Source organism: Zootoca vivipara, chromosome 1, assembly GCF_965207765.1.
Source record: "Zootoca vivipara chromosome 1, rZooViv2.hap1.1, whole genome shotgun sequence".
Lineage (NCBI taxonomy): Eukaryota > Metazoa > Chordata > Lepidosauria > Squamata > Lacertidae > Zootoca > Zootoca vivipara.
This window is the reverse complement of record NC_142582.1, coordinates 97,488,846-97,505,844: the sequence shown is the minus strand read 5'-3', so window position 1 is coordinate 97,505,844 and position 16,999 is coordinate 97,488,846.

Here is a 16,999-nt window from a genome sequence, read left to right as displayed (position 1 = left end):
AATGGGTCAGGTAAAAATATCATAAAGCCACTTTTATAATGGATTAAGCACTTTTTAATGCGAATGGTCAAAAGAAGAGATACAGGTGGACTATTAGTGCTAAATACATATAAAGGAAGAATGCTTGTGAAGGAATGGAATGCTAAAATGCTGCGAGACCTTTTCTTCAAATGATGGGCTTGCCAGTTCTGATGTTCTGAGCACACTCTCTTCCCAAATGTACTGCTTGCAGCAAAGCTTCAGTGGCATCATCAAATCCTAACAGGGTAACCATGGGCGATACAAATCCATAAAGGGCTGCCAGAGCCACACTCAGGGGCCAAGCAAAAGAAACCAACACAGCCAACCAGATGATACTCCACAGGAGGCAGCAGGGGTTAGATGTGGGTGCTGGTGCTGGGCTGGCATAATAAAGAAACAAAAAGATTTCAGTCAGAAGCATTTTAAAATACATTTCTACACTGAAATCATGTAGCATTTTTTTTCTTTTCTTTTTTAAAAAAAATGCTCCAGCAATGAAGTTTTTCTCAGGGTCCACACAATACCCATCCCCATCAAAATGTCGTCTCATATTTCCTTCCCAATTAATCTGGGTTTACTATTTCCCAGGGGTGGACAAATCTGTCAATCTCAGTGTCTCCTTTTTTCTAGTCTTGAGTTCAGTTCTCCACATTTCTATGTCAGCTAGCAAATTATTTTTCTTCTTTAAAAGTCCTCATTAATTTTTTTCGCAATTTTAGCTCAAATTCCTCCTGCTATGCACATTTTTGTGTGCAATTTTTTCCTGATATATATATGTTTTTGCAACCAATTTCACCAAAATATAATGCATTTCTGAATGTTACTTTCAAAAAGATGTGCATTTCTATATACACTGTCCCTAATATAACATTTGTATAGACATTATTTGGTTGAAGAACTGCACTCCCAAATTCAGACAACTGCCAACTTTGTGTTTCGGTTTCCTTACGAAGTACGAATTAGGAAGCTCTGTATTAAAATGTGAACTAAATCTAATTTCTTCTCCACCCCTGCCATTTAAACATAGTTCACTAGTTGGCATGAAAATGGCAGGCTCTACTCTTGTGTTTCTCACTTCCTAGATTTTCTGCAGAAATGGTAAATCTGGATTAAATGAGAAAATAATGTAGGATGGCATTTTGATGAAGACAATGTCACATGGACACTGCACAAAGCTTGCATCCACAAGCAGCACCAAGCCTACCAGAAACTACCATGTGGAAATGGTCAATGTCTCCAACAAAAGCTGGTTCTACAAAAAGATATCAACCCTCCCCTATTACCAGTGTGGAGCCAAATCATGTTGCTTTTGGCACTGTCCACACAAGACTATAATGCATTGTAAAATATGTCCTCTTATGCACACACTAAAATCCACGTTGGTATTGATCAATTAAAGCATCAATAAGCAAATTGCCCGTCTCAGCTGATGATGTCTTTGCAAGAGTTTAAGTTGCAGTGGTTAGATTATTTATATAGTGGCGGTGGCTAAAATGATGGATAGGTAAAAATATCATGAAACCAATTTTATATTGAAATAAGACATTTTTAATATAGGTGGTTGAAAAAGAAGAGATACAGATCAGCACTCGTGATAAAATACAGGTAAAGGGAAGGGACGCCTAATGCTGTGAGATCTTTTCTTCAAGCAATAGGCCTGCCCATTCTGACGTTCTGAGCACACTCTCGTCCCACATGTACTGCTTGTAGCAGAGACTCACTGATATCATCAAGTCCTATTAGGGTAATCATGGGTGATACAAATCCATAAAGGGCTGCCATAGCCACACTCAAGGGCCAAGCAAAAGCCACCAACACCACCAACCAGATGATACTCCACAGAAGGCAGCAGCAGTCCTTTCTACCAGGTGGCGGCTGTGGTGTGCTGACACAATAAAGAAACAAAAAGATTTCAGTTCGAAGCATCTTAAAGTACATTTCTACTGTGATTTCACATGGGGGGGGGGGGACAAGTTTTCCAGCCAAGAATATGCAAACATATTATCAAGCAGATGAACTGCTTTTCCAGATTCAAAGCTAGGATTCCTTCTGTAATCTGCAATAATCTGATTTAAAGCAGCAACTTCTTGATAGATCATCAGTGTTTTGCCTCCATGAATTCCAACTGCCTTGTCCCTCCCTTCATGTTTTATTTTAATTATATTACATTTCCACCCCACATTTCTTCCCAGGAGTTCAGGTTGGTACATATGATTTTTATCCTTCTGTCCATATTACCCTCACGACAATCCTGTGAGAATAGTTAGGCTGAGACAAAGTGGTCATCATTGCCATGTGATCTTCATAGCTGAGTGGAAATGTGAAGCCCCAGCCTCCGCAATCCTACTCTGATACTCTAACCACTGCATCACACAGGTATATGTGAAATCTGTGGGCTAGGAAGAGGGCTAGTAGCATTCACTTGACACAAGTGGTAAACTGTGTTTGGGCCCAGGTGTCTTTCCAACTCTTAGAATGCTTCCTGGGCTGCCTCAGGTAAAGTGCACTTCTGCATTGCCAAGGCAACCAGGGACTGCGCTTGGCTGTCGCAGTAGCTCCTTCTCATCTCTGTTTCTTGGTGGCTCCATCTTCTTCCTGATCAGGGCACCTGTCCCATTTGGCAACTCAAGGGTCAAGAAAAAGTTTAAAGAGCCTCTGTAAGGCCATGCCCTGGACACATTATCTAGGAATGCCACCAAGCTGAATGTAGCTCAGGGTTGCAGAATGTCTGCTTATAAGGGTCAGTTCTGGCAGAGACTCTGACAAGCTTCAGAGTTTGGCTCATGATAATAAAGGGACTGTGCAGAGGATTGTTTGCATAAAAAAATGGGCCTAGATTGTTCCATTTCCATTTTAAGGAGGGCATAATCCAGCAACACCAGGGAAGACCCCACATTCAAATAGTGATGTTCATTTGTCTACAGCTCCTTGAAGTGAGCAGGGTCCTACCATGTGGGGAGGGTAAGGTCTGGAGAGGAGTCTGGCTAAGGGTGCAATATCATTACTAAGGTGGGGGGAGGGATAAAGGCTAAATTGATTAGTATGCTTGAATATGTTTCTGGGAACTGATTTCCCTCTATGTTCCCCATTGTCTGGATTTTCTGGAGTGCTAAGAAGCTCTTCTTCAAGCAGGCAACATTTTGAACAGTGAATTGTTGTCCTGGAGAAAGTACGTTTGTGCAGTTAAACCACCCCTTGTCTTTTGAGAGACAGAAATGTGTGCTTCCCCAGGTGACATGATCTCTCAAAACCTACCAGTTCAAGATTTCTAAGGTGGCCACTAGACACTTTAACCCCGCCTACCCCCCACAAAAAAGAGGACACTTATTTGCTTTAAAATTGCATATGGTGATATATATTTACAGATGCAAATTCTTAAATAATTGCAATCATTTAAACAGAAAAAGAGTACATCTCACCCAAGTGGGCAAGACTGTGAGTGAGTTGTACATAAGTTCAAGGTCTCTGCTGCTTTCCCTTGATATGGTTCTTTGGACAAGACAATTCTTCAGAAAGAAGTCACTAAAGGATTGGAAAGTAGGGCAGAAGGCCACTCTACAGAGTTCCTTGTGCACAGACAGAAAGATAGCACAAAGTGCCATAATAATAAAGGTCACTCATCAAAAAGACTGTAAGAGCCAGTGCTGCTATAGGCTGCCATCATTCTGCTAGGGGGCAAGAATGGCTAAACCACCTGTTTTGTTTTGTTTTTAGATATTTCATGATTGTGCAGTGGGAAAATGCTTTTGTTCATATTGGTTCATTAGAACAAAACAAAATAAAAGCCTAACTATTTTAAATATTTAAATGTTTTCATTACACCTACACAATATTTTCTTTTAAAAACACTTAATATCACAAAATATATTTGCTTGTGGAACATATAACAAAGAAGAACCAATCCAGCAAAGTTTTTGAAGCAGACACACCTTTTGATATCATCCTTGTAAAAACATTGACAGGATTTATTATTATTATTATTATTATTATTATTATTATTATTATTGAACCAGCCAAAAGTTACAAAATAGTCAGCAAGGGTTGTTGAACTCTTCTTCATGTCAGGTTTTCTTTCTTTTTTTAATTAGCAAAAAGAGTGTGGTGTTTTTGGGGACATGGTACACTTTCAGATATGCAGAAGATGTAATTTTAGAATTTTATAATATAAACTTTTCTTTCCTGTGAGTAATGAAATTCTATGTATTGGATGGAATCATTGTGTGTGTCTAGGAGGGGACCCATATTACAATTGTGTGCTGAGCCCTCTAAAATGATGCTTGGATCATGGCAGTGAGGGAATTGAACAGGAGAGTGGGGGAGGCAGATGTGACTCAGTCCGAATCTCTCTCTGTGACTCTGAGGCTCAGTCAGAACCTCTCTCTGTGGGACAACTATGGCTAGTTGCCCACCTACTGCAGCATCCTCTTCCCACAGTGTCCAACCAGATGACTATGGGAAACCTGCAAGAAAGACTTGAGCATAGCAACACTTTTCCTATATCTTTCCCATGAATGGAATTCAAATGTACAAGGATAAACACCTGTACCCAACAAGAAATGCTGCTATTATGAGTAAGCTGTACTGTGCAGGATTTATTTATTAAAGCCATTTCTTTGAATTTTATCAATATTAAGCCAAAATAACATTTTCTATCATCAAACAAAGAAAGGCACACAAAATACTGGAAGATACCAAATAGTTTTAACTAGGATTTTATCATCTTGACCATTCTTCAAGTTACGGTATGTTCCTTTTACATCTTGGACACCATGTTCAGCATACACACACATCATTATGCATTTAGAAGATTTTTTGCTGCTGCTCATTTCATAGCACATTTTCATAGAATTGTAGAGTTGGGAGAGGGACTGCGAGGGGTCATCTAGTCCAACCCTTTGCGTCGCAGGAATCTTTTGGCCCAATGAGGCTCGAACCCACAATCCTGAGATAAAGAGTCTCATGCTCTATCGACTAATTGAACACAATGAGACTCATTTCTTAGTAAACATGCACAGTTTTATATAGGCTACTCATTATTTCTCCCTTTGCTTAAACATATAGTTCAGAAATGGGATCCAGGTAATGAGAGTCACAGCCCAATTCTATGCATGCTGAAGATAATTAAGAATGTAAGAAAAACCTCTGCTGGATCAAGCCAGTGCCCCATCCTGTCCTCAAAGTGACTCAAGCACAAGAACACTCTCCCCATCTACAGTTTCCAGCAACTGGTATTCAGAATGCTGTTGCCAACTGTGGAGGCAGAGCACAGCCATCATGACTAGTAGGCATTGCTAGCATTACCCTCCATGTATTGGTCTACTCAGTTCACCAATGCTTTCTTCTAGCTCATAGGATTGCAGATTTTGATCTACAGTTTATATCACAAGTTCTGTCATTTCCTCTAGTAATCCAGGTAACATGTAACATGTAAATTGTCTAGAAGTACTAAGATAAGAACTCTATATTCTATATGCCTTGCAAATTATAGAGCAGGCACCCCCAAACTTCGGCCCTCCAGATGTTCTGGACTACAATTCCCATCATCCCTGACCACTGGTCCTCTTAGCTAGGGATCATGGGAGTTGTAGGCCAAAACATCTGGAGGGCCGCAGTTTGGGGATGCCCGTTATAGAGTCTCAAAATGTTTTGAACCCCCATGGAAGTCAGCTAAAAATGAGACACTCGTTTTCCTCTCCAGCTGCTTAGGTTTCTATCAGTGCAATCTGATACATGCCTACTCAGAAATAAACCTCACTGAGTTCAATGGGACTTACCCCAGGTACATATGGATAGAATTGAAGTTTAAGGCACATTTGCCATACAGTATATAGCTCTCTTTGCCAGGAGGTATTAGTAGAGATTAAAAGTAAAGGTAAAGGGGCCCCTGACCATCAGGTCCAGTCGTGTCCGACTCTGGGGTTGCGACGCTCATATCGCTCTATAGGCCGAGGGAGCCGGCGTTTGTCCGCAGACAGCTTCCGGGTCATGTGGCCAGCATGACAAAGCTGCTTCTGGCGAACCAGAGCAGCGCACGGAAACGCCGTTTACCTTCCCACCGGAGCGGTCCCTATTTATCTACTTGCACTTTGATGTGCTTTCAAACTGCTAGGTGGGCAGGAGCTGGGACCGAACAACAGGAGCTCACCCCATTGCAGGGATTCGAACCGCTGACCTTCTGATCAGCAAGCCCTAGACTCTGTGGTTTAACCCACAGTGCCACCTGGGTCCCATTAGGATTGCTTCTGAATAAACATGCATAAATTGGCACTGTAAATCCTGAAGACATGGCATTCTGATTTGTCTTTAAATTGCTTTGAATATGGTACTTACCTTCTTGCCTGAAATATATCGTTAGATTAGCATTAACACATCATTCTGTACGTGAAATGGAATGCATGAAATGTGGAGATTCTGTACCAAAACTAAGAGCCTATACCTTGGAGCAGGTTCAGGTTCCTGAGGCAGGAGTGATTCTTCAACAGCGGCTGACTTTGGCTCCGTAACGTCCTCATATGGGTCTCCTTCATCATCTCCATCACCATAAGCAGACATTGCTTATTAAGCACGCTCCTTTCAAATATGCTATTAGTGACACCAAATTAAAAGCAGCGTTAGTTCCAGATGAAAATAAGGTGTTGAACCTTTAAAAACATACTATTGCTAACTGTCAGAACATTCCTACAAATGAAATTAGAATGCGAAAGGGCTCATGTAGCTGTGGTTTATGCAAACACATCAACCATGTTATCTGCATCCTTTCTATCCCTATCCCTGCTTAGCATTGCTTCATGATAAATAGACACTATCCTTCTTGACCAAGCAGCCCACACTATTTCTTGAGAGTTTTTTCGGGGGGGGGGTAGTCAATGTGAATTATGGAACGGAAAGAATTGACACTGCATAATTTGATAGCCAGTGAATTCTTGTAACTGGCATTATATCTGGGCTATTGCAATGTTTTGTACAAGAGGCTGCTTTTGGCGATGGTTTGGAAGTGACCGCTTACCCTGCTCGGGGTGGGGGGGTGGCTGGTTGCCCCCCCCGCTGTCCCCAAGGGGCAACAGCCAGCCAGACCTCTCACAGCCAGCAGCTGGGGCTGGCAGGATACCCACCCACCCTGAAATTTTGAACTGCTTAATCATGGGGTGGAGCCTGGCTGGCAGATTGGAGTCAGGAAGTCTTCACTCTGGTCCGCTGCCTCGGAATAAAAGCTGGCTGCGCCTGGGTCACTCCAGTTCAGGACCATGATGGTCACATGAACGATGCCACATCAAGTCTGACCCTAGGTAAGGGGGAAGCCATCGTTCTGTAGGAGCAAGGAATTTGGAAAACTCCCAGATTATATTCATAAACAATCTTTCTGGGCAGTCTTGCCAAGATGGGACTCAGGAGGCATGGAGTTAAATTTGCTTGGATCCTTTTTTGAAGGGTCGGGGGACTTGACCTTCAGGATGACTTAGGGTTCTATTTTGTCCCCTGACATCTTTTTGACCAGATTTATTTTGACATCCCTGTGAAACTGCTGTAAGAAGTGAGCCTTGGGTTAAAATGTCAACTATGTGGATGACACATAACTCTACCTTTCATTTACATCTACCATATCTAGGAGACTGAAAATTCTTAATGGAGGCATTTTGGGATGGATCATGAGGGGAAAGAAGTTGAAACCTGAGCCAGGTATGATGGAGGTATGTGGGTTGGCAAGCCAATTTAGGCAGTGGTTTGCAATTGGTTTTAAATGATGTTTCATTCCCTATGAAAACCCAAGTTTAGTAATTTGGGGGCGTTCCGTACCCCCACTCGCGCCCCAGCCTTTTTCATTTTTCCATTTAGGTCCTTATGGGAGGAAAGGACACACACACAAAATGGCAGGGTTGCTATAGGGCTTCACATCTCTTTATGTTACCTCTCTGCCTTCCTAATGTTGAAATAAAATGTTGGGACTACGGTATCATGTTCCTTCAAGCTTATGGTTGCCTAAGCAACTATAACATTCATGTTTGCTGGTCTTTACAGTTTACCAAGTTACTAAATCTCACAAGGTCACTGCTGGAAACAGGGTTACTATCTCTATTATGAAGGGCACAACAGACTTGCAAACCACTTTGCCACTATTTGTTCTTATTCTTTACTTGCCCATTTAACTCAAAGTACATTTCTCACCATAGTGATCAGTAAATAAATGGCTTACCTCGTATATATATAAATATTCCACAATTCTCTTTTAAAATGGCTCATTTAGTTTTCAGGTGTTCACTGTGATCTGAAGACATCAGCAGGCTTTTGAAGAGGACTTTAGAAAAAAAAATCCACCATCCTCTCATAGAATGCTTACAGGCAGCTCAAAGCATCATTGTTTCTAAGTAACCAGTATGATGTCACACTTAGGGAAATCTAAAAGACTAGAGTACCACTCTGCTTCTCCTGTTCAGCCTTACTAGGGCACCAGCTCAGGACAGATCAGAATAGGTAATTATGTAAGATGGGGACTAAAACCAGAGAGTAATGTGTGCAACTGAGGTGTGGTGTGTATGTGTGCATTAATTATGTTGCCTAAACATCCTTCTGCTGCCAAATATTAGAAGGGGGTTAAGGTAGGGGCAGGCCTTACAACCCCTCTGTCTCCTTCCCCAACTACCTCCCAAATTTAGCCAAATCAACACAGTAGCTGAGGGAAGCTGGTACAAAAAGAAAGGATGTCTGGAGCCCTCTTGTCTTCTCTATAATCTAAGCACAGTCTTGAGATTTATTTTATTCACATGAACACTGGATATTGTTGGACTCAACTCTCATCAGCCCCTGCCAGCACAACCAATGACTGGGGATAATTGTAGTCCAGCATCTGGAGGGCCAAAGGTTTCCTATCTGTGCCTTACTCTGCAATGTCATTGACTGTTTAGAGTGGGCTGTGTCTCTTTTCCAGGGGCGCTTGGACAAACCTCCAGTCATGGGTGACTTTGGGCCAGTCCCCATCTCTCAGCTTAACCTACCGTACTCATAGAGTTGCTGTGGGGTAAAATGGGGAGGGGGAGAGCCATGTACAGAGCCTGGGGTTATTCAGAGGGGAAGTGTGATATAAATTGAACAATAAATATATAAAATATATGTAGTAGAAATTTCAGTATGTCATTTGACTTCTGTAAATTAGATTAACACAGTCCATTGCTGACATTAAGACTTCATGCTCTCTTAAGCTGTCCTGAAATTCTGTTCTCTAATGGTTCATTTATAATGATATACTTTCACATTTATTTATTTATTTATTTATTTATTTATTTATTTACGGTAATAAGTTTCTCAAGTTGCATTTGTCATTTCAAATAATCTTTTTTTCCACCTAAAGCTTATTGATTAATACCAGACCAATTAAAATGAGAATATGTGCTTTTATTTCCAAAGGAATGTGAATTGCACCCAGAGTCAATGTTTTTTCTAATACTCAGATATCACCCTTATTGTCCAAAAGAAGGAAACATACTGCTACATGCAATCTATTATCTGTCTAACCTTTCAATGTTTCTTTTTGAGAACAATCAGAAGAGGGTTAACATTGTTGGAATGGTTGCACTATGTCTTCCTCTTGCAACTTCAGCCTTATCTACACTATACTTTAAAAATAGTAGTATATTACTTTCAACAGTCGTGGCTCCCCACAGAGAATCCTGGGAACTGTAGTTTGTTAAGGGTGTTGAGATTTAGGAGAACCTTATTTCCTTCACTCAGTTATAATTCCCATAATGATTTATCAGTCAATCCCTCTTCCCAGAAAACTCTGGGAACTGTAGCTCAGTGAGAGGATCAGGAGCATCCTTACAACTCTCAGCACCATTAACTAGTTCCCAGGATTCTTTGTGGGGAAGTCACAAGTTTAAAGTGGTATGATAGTGCTTTAATTGTACAGTGCTTTAATTGTGCTTTTCAATGACAGGACAGAGAAAGGAGAAAAGTTGTTAAGTATTTAAATATTTATAAACTGCACTTTCATATAAAGTATAAAGGTAGTATAGACAGTTCCCCTGTGTTAGCACTGCAAAAAGCGTTAGCATGGAGGTAGAATTAATGACATTGTTTTGATAACAGCTGCATTAATATTGGAATATACATGCAGATTGAAGTGATGCCTGATGGGAGGTCAAATATAATAGAACTACCTCTATGGTAAGCATGCTGTACTATCAGGATGCATAACCTGGAACACTACCGTTGGATAAGCAGGCTTTGATAGGGTCCAATAATATAGTTTATCAGCTTACATGTGATACCTTTTCCTAGACAATCAGAAGCTTGCAAAAGTTAACCATGCTTTACAATTTTAAATTATAATGTGTTCTGTCATGTGGGGCAAGCATAGGCAAATTGCACTGCTGCTCAACTGTGCTAGCTACTCATACGTTTTCAGACAATATTCAAAGTGATGTTGAGAACTTTAAACCCCACTGTCGCCTGGGGACCACATCAGATATCACCGCTCCCCATATTGGCCCATCTATCTGCTGAGGTCAACTTCAAAAATTCTGCTTCAGGTTCCCTTAGTTTGGTTATTAGTTTGGAGTATTAGAACTTCTGCAACAAGAAGCAGAGCTTTCTCTGTATTGCATTAATGCTATATTAAGGAAAAATTCCTGCAGATTGTATATGTAAATTTATCTCCAGCTTTAGAAATTTGCATAAACCCCACATTTTTGTGAAGGCCTATGGATCGGAGAATCTTGTGGAAGGACTTCCAGTCTACCGCGCAAGCCGAGGTTCCCGGCTCTGTGGAGGAGGGGGGGACCCACGAGAGTGCTGCGGACCCCCAGAAGAACCCCAGACCGCGCGTTCTGGGGTCATGGGATTCTCTGCTCCCCAGTAAGCTCTTTTCAGAGCCCCGAGAGCAAGCAGAGTACAGAGTCGTGGGCGCCATATTGAGCACAATTGCTACCTCCACAGAGCGAAGCTCTGAGCCGCCAGCTTGCAAGCGGTGGATTTTTCCTGTTTAAAGAAGACTTGGCTGAATTGGACACCGTGAGTACAAGAAAAGGATTTTAAAAATAAGCTTTAAATTAAAAAGAATTGGCCACGGGAGATCTAGAAAACGGAAGTCAATCTCCGCCACTGAGAGAATGGAGACGCAATCATCTTGCCCGAAGCCGGGAAGGCTGACAGGAAGCTTTTAATTCGCAAAAAGTGGACCTAAAACCTCTCCCCTGAGGCAGGTAAAGGGGAGAAGGCTTGAATTTGGTGGAATCCCTGCAAAAAAAAAATCTAGATCGGGGAAGCCCCCCTGGAAGCTGGAGTTGAGTCCCTGGGGGGTTCGTTGAGCCGTTATTATGACATCACAATAGAAAGGAATTAGTTTCCTCTTTGAGACTGAGAACTGTCAACACTGAAGAGAACGCAAAATATAAGGCTGTAAATTTGACAATTGTTAAAAGTTCTTTTTATAAATGGATATAAGAACTTTAAGGAAGGAACAAGAATGAAAAAACTGAAGTTGGCACTCAGTTCAGACTCAATTGTTGTTTCTGAGCTTGGAATTTAGAATTGCACCATTTCCTGTTCTGTTATTAGTGGTGTTCCCACGGAACTTGAGATGACTAAGATGTCTGTAGACGCAACATTAACTGACTTTACATTTTACCTTGAACTTTTGGACCCGGTTGAAGATTTTAAAAGTGAAGTACGTAAGGATAAAATGTATTTGAATGATTTATGATGTTTATAGAAGGAGAAATAGTGAAGAGCGAAGGATAAAATGTATTTGAATGATTTAAATATAACCTAATTTAGACCTAAAAATGGACCCAATGAGGGAGATTTGAGGAAGTCCACAATGTCAAGAAAAAAGATGTTAGAATTGATAAGTTTTGCTTTTTTATGTTTTTGTTTTTTATGTCTTTTTATTCTGTATTTTTTTTTTGAAAATGAATAAAAATATTTGGGGAAAGAGAGAATCTTGTGGAGGTTTGGTTGTTATATTGTTTCATGTTCTTCTTTTTGTTGTGCTGTTCTGGTGATAGGGAGCCCTCCAGCTGGTGCCTGACATGCAACTCCCATCAGCCCCAGCCAGCATCGTCAATGATCAGGGAAAATGGGAGCTGGAGTCCAGTGAAACCTGGACAGCCACAGATTCTTCAACCCTGGTGTCCCCCCCACCTTTTGTGATTATAGTTTTTATATAAGAATTTATATAATTGCTTTTAAACTATGTTGGGTGCTCAGACTTCCAGTTGAACCGCACCATCTTCTCAGTCGGAGGTCCCTTCAGCGGAGCAGACCTCGGTGCTTCAGAGGTGGGCGGAACCCCTAAAAAGCCCCAAATCAAGCGTTTTGGGGACCCGACGTCTGGCAGGCGCCATTCGTGAGCCCCCCCCCCCAGATCGGCTCTGTTTTGAGCCACTGAGAGCAAGGGGGTAGAGCTGTGGCACACGGACTAACATCGCTAACTCTGATAGCGTGAAGCTGCAAGACTGGGAGACAGCAGCGGTCAATTCTCCTAAGGAACAAGCTGTGAGTAATTGGATTTTTTGGACTTTAATTATTAAAAATTGGCCACGGGAGAGATTTAAAAATGGGAGTCGATTTCTACCCACTGACAGCCCAGGAAGCAGTAATGTGCCCCAAAGCCAGAAAGAAAGTTGGAGTGGTTTTAAACCTCCAAGGAATGAACCTATATTCCCTCCCCCCCAAGGCAGGGTGAAGGAGGGGAGAATTTCTTTTCAAGGAAAAAAATCTCTGCAAAAGGAAATTGACAGGGGAATACCCCTTCTCAATCCTGGACTCGGCACCCCAGGAGAATCTGCAAGGTTGCATTGCGAAGTCATAAAGGAACTGAAGGTGTTTTTTGTTAAGAGGAAGTGAACCGTTGCTTTAAAGAAGAACACTTGGCAGGTGTCAATAAAAAGTGCAACTGTTCTTTGATGGGATGGGAAGAGTTTTAAGTGGTGGATAATAAGGACTACGGATTTTTTATTTAGCCAAGTTGGATATAAGTTGCCTTACAAGACTGAAAACCCATTGTTCTTTGTCCTCTAATCTCTACTCTGCCCTTGAGTTGGAAAGAATGTCAACATCCAGAACATCTGTTTTCCAGCATACAGTATTAAAATTACTGGGAGATCTTATAACTGGGCAGCAGCAGATTAGCTTACAGTTAGAAAGCGTCTTGGAACAGGAATCTGAACTAAAAGAAAATACTGTGAATGAGAGAGAAAATCAACAACTAGTTCCTGATGACAGAGAGCAAGAATTTAAAGAAGAGGAAGAAGAAACAGCCCAACAAGAAGAGAAGAACTGCCAAGACCTACTTTGGAACTTTGATTCTTTGGAGATAGAAGAACAAGAATTGGAAGCGATTTCATGGGAAACTAGGGAAAATGTGAATTGGCAAGGGAGTGAGATTTTGGGGGTGGGGGAGCAGAAGGAGGGGAGGATAAAAATTTGGGTTGCAAATTGGGAGAGAGTGGGAGTGGGTTGAAAAAGGAAATTGTAATTTTTTAATGGGCAGGATAAAAAAGGCTTTGAAATTTGGGCTAAACTATGGAATCGCTGTATCGAATGGGGGAAAGAATCTGGGGGAAAGGAGGAGGCATGGAGAAAACAATTAGGTAAAAGTTAAATGTGAAATTAGAAAAATGAATAATTGTATGATTTTTTGTGTGTGTGTGAAGATTAGGCTAGGGAACGAAAATATAATAATTATGTGAAAATTAATTTGTAATTTGAGGTTTGAGAAATATGTTTAGGTTAGCTAAATAGAAATTTTATGTTTAAGTAGTTAGTTGGGCGGCTCGCTGCATTTTTCCCTCCGCTTCATTCTAGAGCCTCTTGGTGGCAGGGGGAGGTTCTGGGGGAGGGAGGTGGAGGTGGGGAAAAGCCTAATTATAAAATGGACCATCTTTGACTGTCCGCCCGCAATGGGACTTTCTTGTGGCAGGAGGGGGCCTGTTGGGGGGGGGGATAGAAAAAGATGGAAATATGTGAAGAAAAAGAGATAAAGTTTTAGGGATTATGAAATAGCTGTAATTAACGGATGCTTTAAAGGATAAGGGTTGAAATTGGGTTGTATGAAAACTGCTATGGATAAATAATATGAAAATATGAAAATCAGAAGGGTGGGATCTGAGGAAGTCCGTAAGACAATGTTAAGTATAATACGGGACAGAAAGAATTGATAAGTGTTTGTTGTTTGTACTTGTTTGTGTCTTGTCTTCTTCTTTTTATTATATGTATGTTTCATTATAAAATGAATAAAAACTTTTGGGGGGAAAAACTATGTTGGGTGCTACCTTGAACATTGCAATTTTGCTATATGGGAATATTATAATATTATAAATAAGATAGAATATGTTATGAAATGTCCCAATTCCTACTTTAGCAGGAGCATAAGCTAGAATAATCATTTTTTGTTCTAAGAGCTCAACAGACTGGGTGACAAATAAGGAAAAAACTCTCCTCTGCAGCTTAGCAAGGGAAACAGAAAATATAAGAGACAATTTGATAACATTAACCATGATCTGACGTAGATAATGGCTTCTGAGCCGATCATCTTGTGTGTAAATGTTCCTCCTAGATAAATAGAATGTAGGCTTTTCATATTATTTAGTAAATAAAGGTTTAACTGTAAATTTAAAATGCAGTGTGCACAAACAGAAAGTTCAGGTAGCTTTATTATGCATTATGGTGTTAACATACCTAAATAATTACATTATAGAGAACTGAAACAAAAACAATGGCTTCTAAAGCATATTCACAACCAAATATAATAAACAACAATTAATACAGATTGATTTATACATTAGTAACTGTATACAGAGATTCAAAATTTGCTTTAGTGAGAGACTCAGTTTTAAACCGTAGATAATTTGTGGCACAAAACAAAGAACACAAAACCAGAGAAATACAAATCTCATAACTCTCTCTCTTTCTGATTAGATATTTACAAGCTGTTTACATCCAAGTTTCTGAACATTCAGAGTTTGAGAAACTGAGGTTCTGATTCAGATCTCTCCAGTTGCAGTGCATTACAGACAAATGTAACATACATAGGATTTGCAGTTTCAACTACAGTTTGGGAACTTTATACTTTACTGAGGAAAATCAGATATTCATATAAAACCTCATCACTGGACAACAATACATGCTGGGTAATTATGGTAGTCTCGTTGTTAACAGAGAGGTTTCCCACTGCGTACATTAGTAGCACACACTTTCCCTATATTTACCCCTTTCAGCAAAACTTCACCGACGTCATCTAGACCTATCAAAGTAGTTAAAGGAACTATAAATCCATACAGTCCTCCTAAGAATATGCTTATGGGCCATCCAATAAAGTACAGTATGATTAACCAAACTATTCCCCAGACGATACAGAGACAATCCATCTTCACCCTAGTAATATAATTAGTTGAGTTAATTCAGAAAGTTTTGATACAAAGGCATTTTATTTACTAGACTGTCAGATTACAGATTAAATTTCCTTTAATATTTCAGCATCCCTACAAAAATACATGGAACTATAAAGGAATGTGTTTCAAATAAAATCCAATTATCAAAACATGAAAACTGCCTGTGTAAATATATAGTTTTTTTATACGGACAGAATGGAAATTGGCATGTAGACAGTCATCTACTTTAATAAAGCTAGGATATTATAAAATAGGGTATATATATATATATATATATATATACACATATACGTACACACACACACACACACTCACATTAGGAGGGCATACATCACCAATAGACAATAGTACCTTAAACCACTTTTATGCTGTTTATTAGCTGGTTAAAGGAGAACAAAGACTGCTCCTCATATTTATTTTTACTTTTATTTTCAAAATACAAGATTGCATTTCAATAATATTAGGCATAATGCAACTTGTCTAAGAAATCATATACAAGCTCTTTCCAAGGGATGAAAATAAAAGCATTCTACTCCACAGCTCAACACAACTTGCCTCCTACAAGTTTCAAATGCAGTGTGGGTGGGCTTCCGGTTTAAAATGGGCTTCTATAGATAGCTGTGTTATTATTCCATTGGTTATGCCTTTGGGGGTCTGGTATCATGCAGGGTTGCCATACGTCTAGGAAATCCCAAACATGTACTCTTGGGGGGGGCTACATGCCCATCTGGGGAGGTTTTTTTTTACAATTTAAAGCAAATGTCCTTGTTGGGGGGGGGTTACTTTTTGTGTGTGCGCTGGCAGCTCAGGTTCAGGCTCGGGCTTGGGTGTTGGCAACCTAGGCTCTGCCTCTGTCTTGGACCCTGGCGCAGGCAACCCAGGCTCTGGCTCTGTTTTGGGTGGCTCTTGGTCTGGCACAAATTGCTCAGGCTTGGCAGACGGCTGGGGGTTGAGCAGGCAATCACTGTCCAGATTTTTACTTCTGGATATATGGCAACCCTGGTATCATGATACTTCAGTATTGTGGTGCATAAATTTATATTTTCTTAGTACATTTGTGATTATACATAAGACCACATTTAGAAATGATTACTGCATAGTAAGACCCATAATTATGAAAGCATTTCGAAAGCAAGCATATATAACTGTACCTTTTCCTAGAGTTACTTTTTTAGAAGGAGTCAATTTAACAAACTCTTCTTGATGCCAGCTCAGATATCTAATAACAGAAGCCAAAAAGTGTTACTTCAGTCCAGGAACAACATTAACTTTTGCAACTATGGAACATTATATCCAATGTTTGGCTATCTTTGAATCGGACCTGGAAGTTAATTGATAATCCACACTGTTTTTTCATCAGGGCAATCAAGGCTTATTTAGTACCACATGCAGGCCGGAACCCAAACTGAAATAGGTCAAGAGCACTTGCAATTGCTGCACTGAAACCTTCTCAATCACCTTCCTTAAAAGGGGGTATTTGTGACTTTGTGGTACTTGTCACAAACTGATAGGTTCAGGTGTGCTTGTATTTTCAGGCATGGTTGGGTTACTGCCACTTTCAATGTGGCCAGGACTACACCCTACTGGAAGGA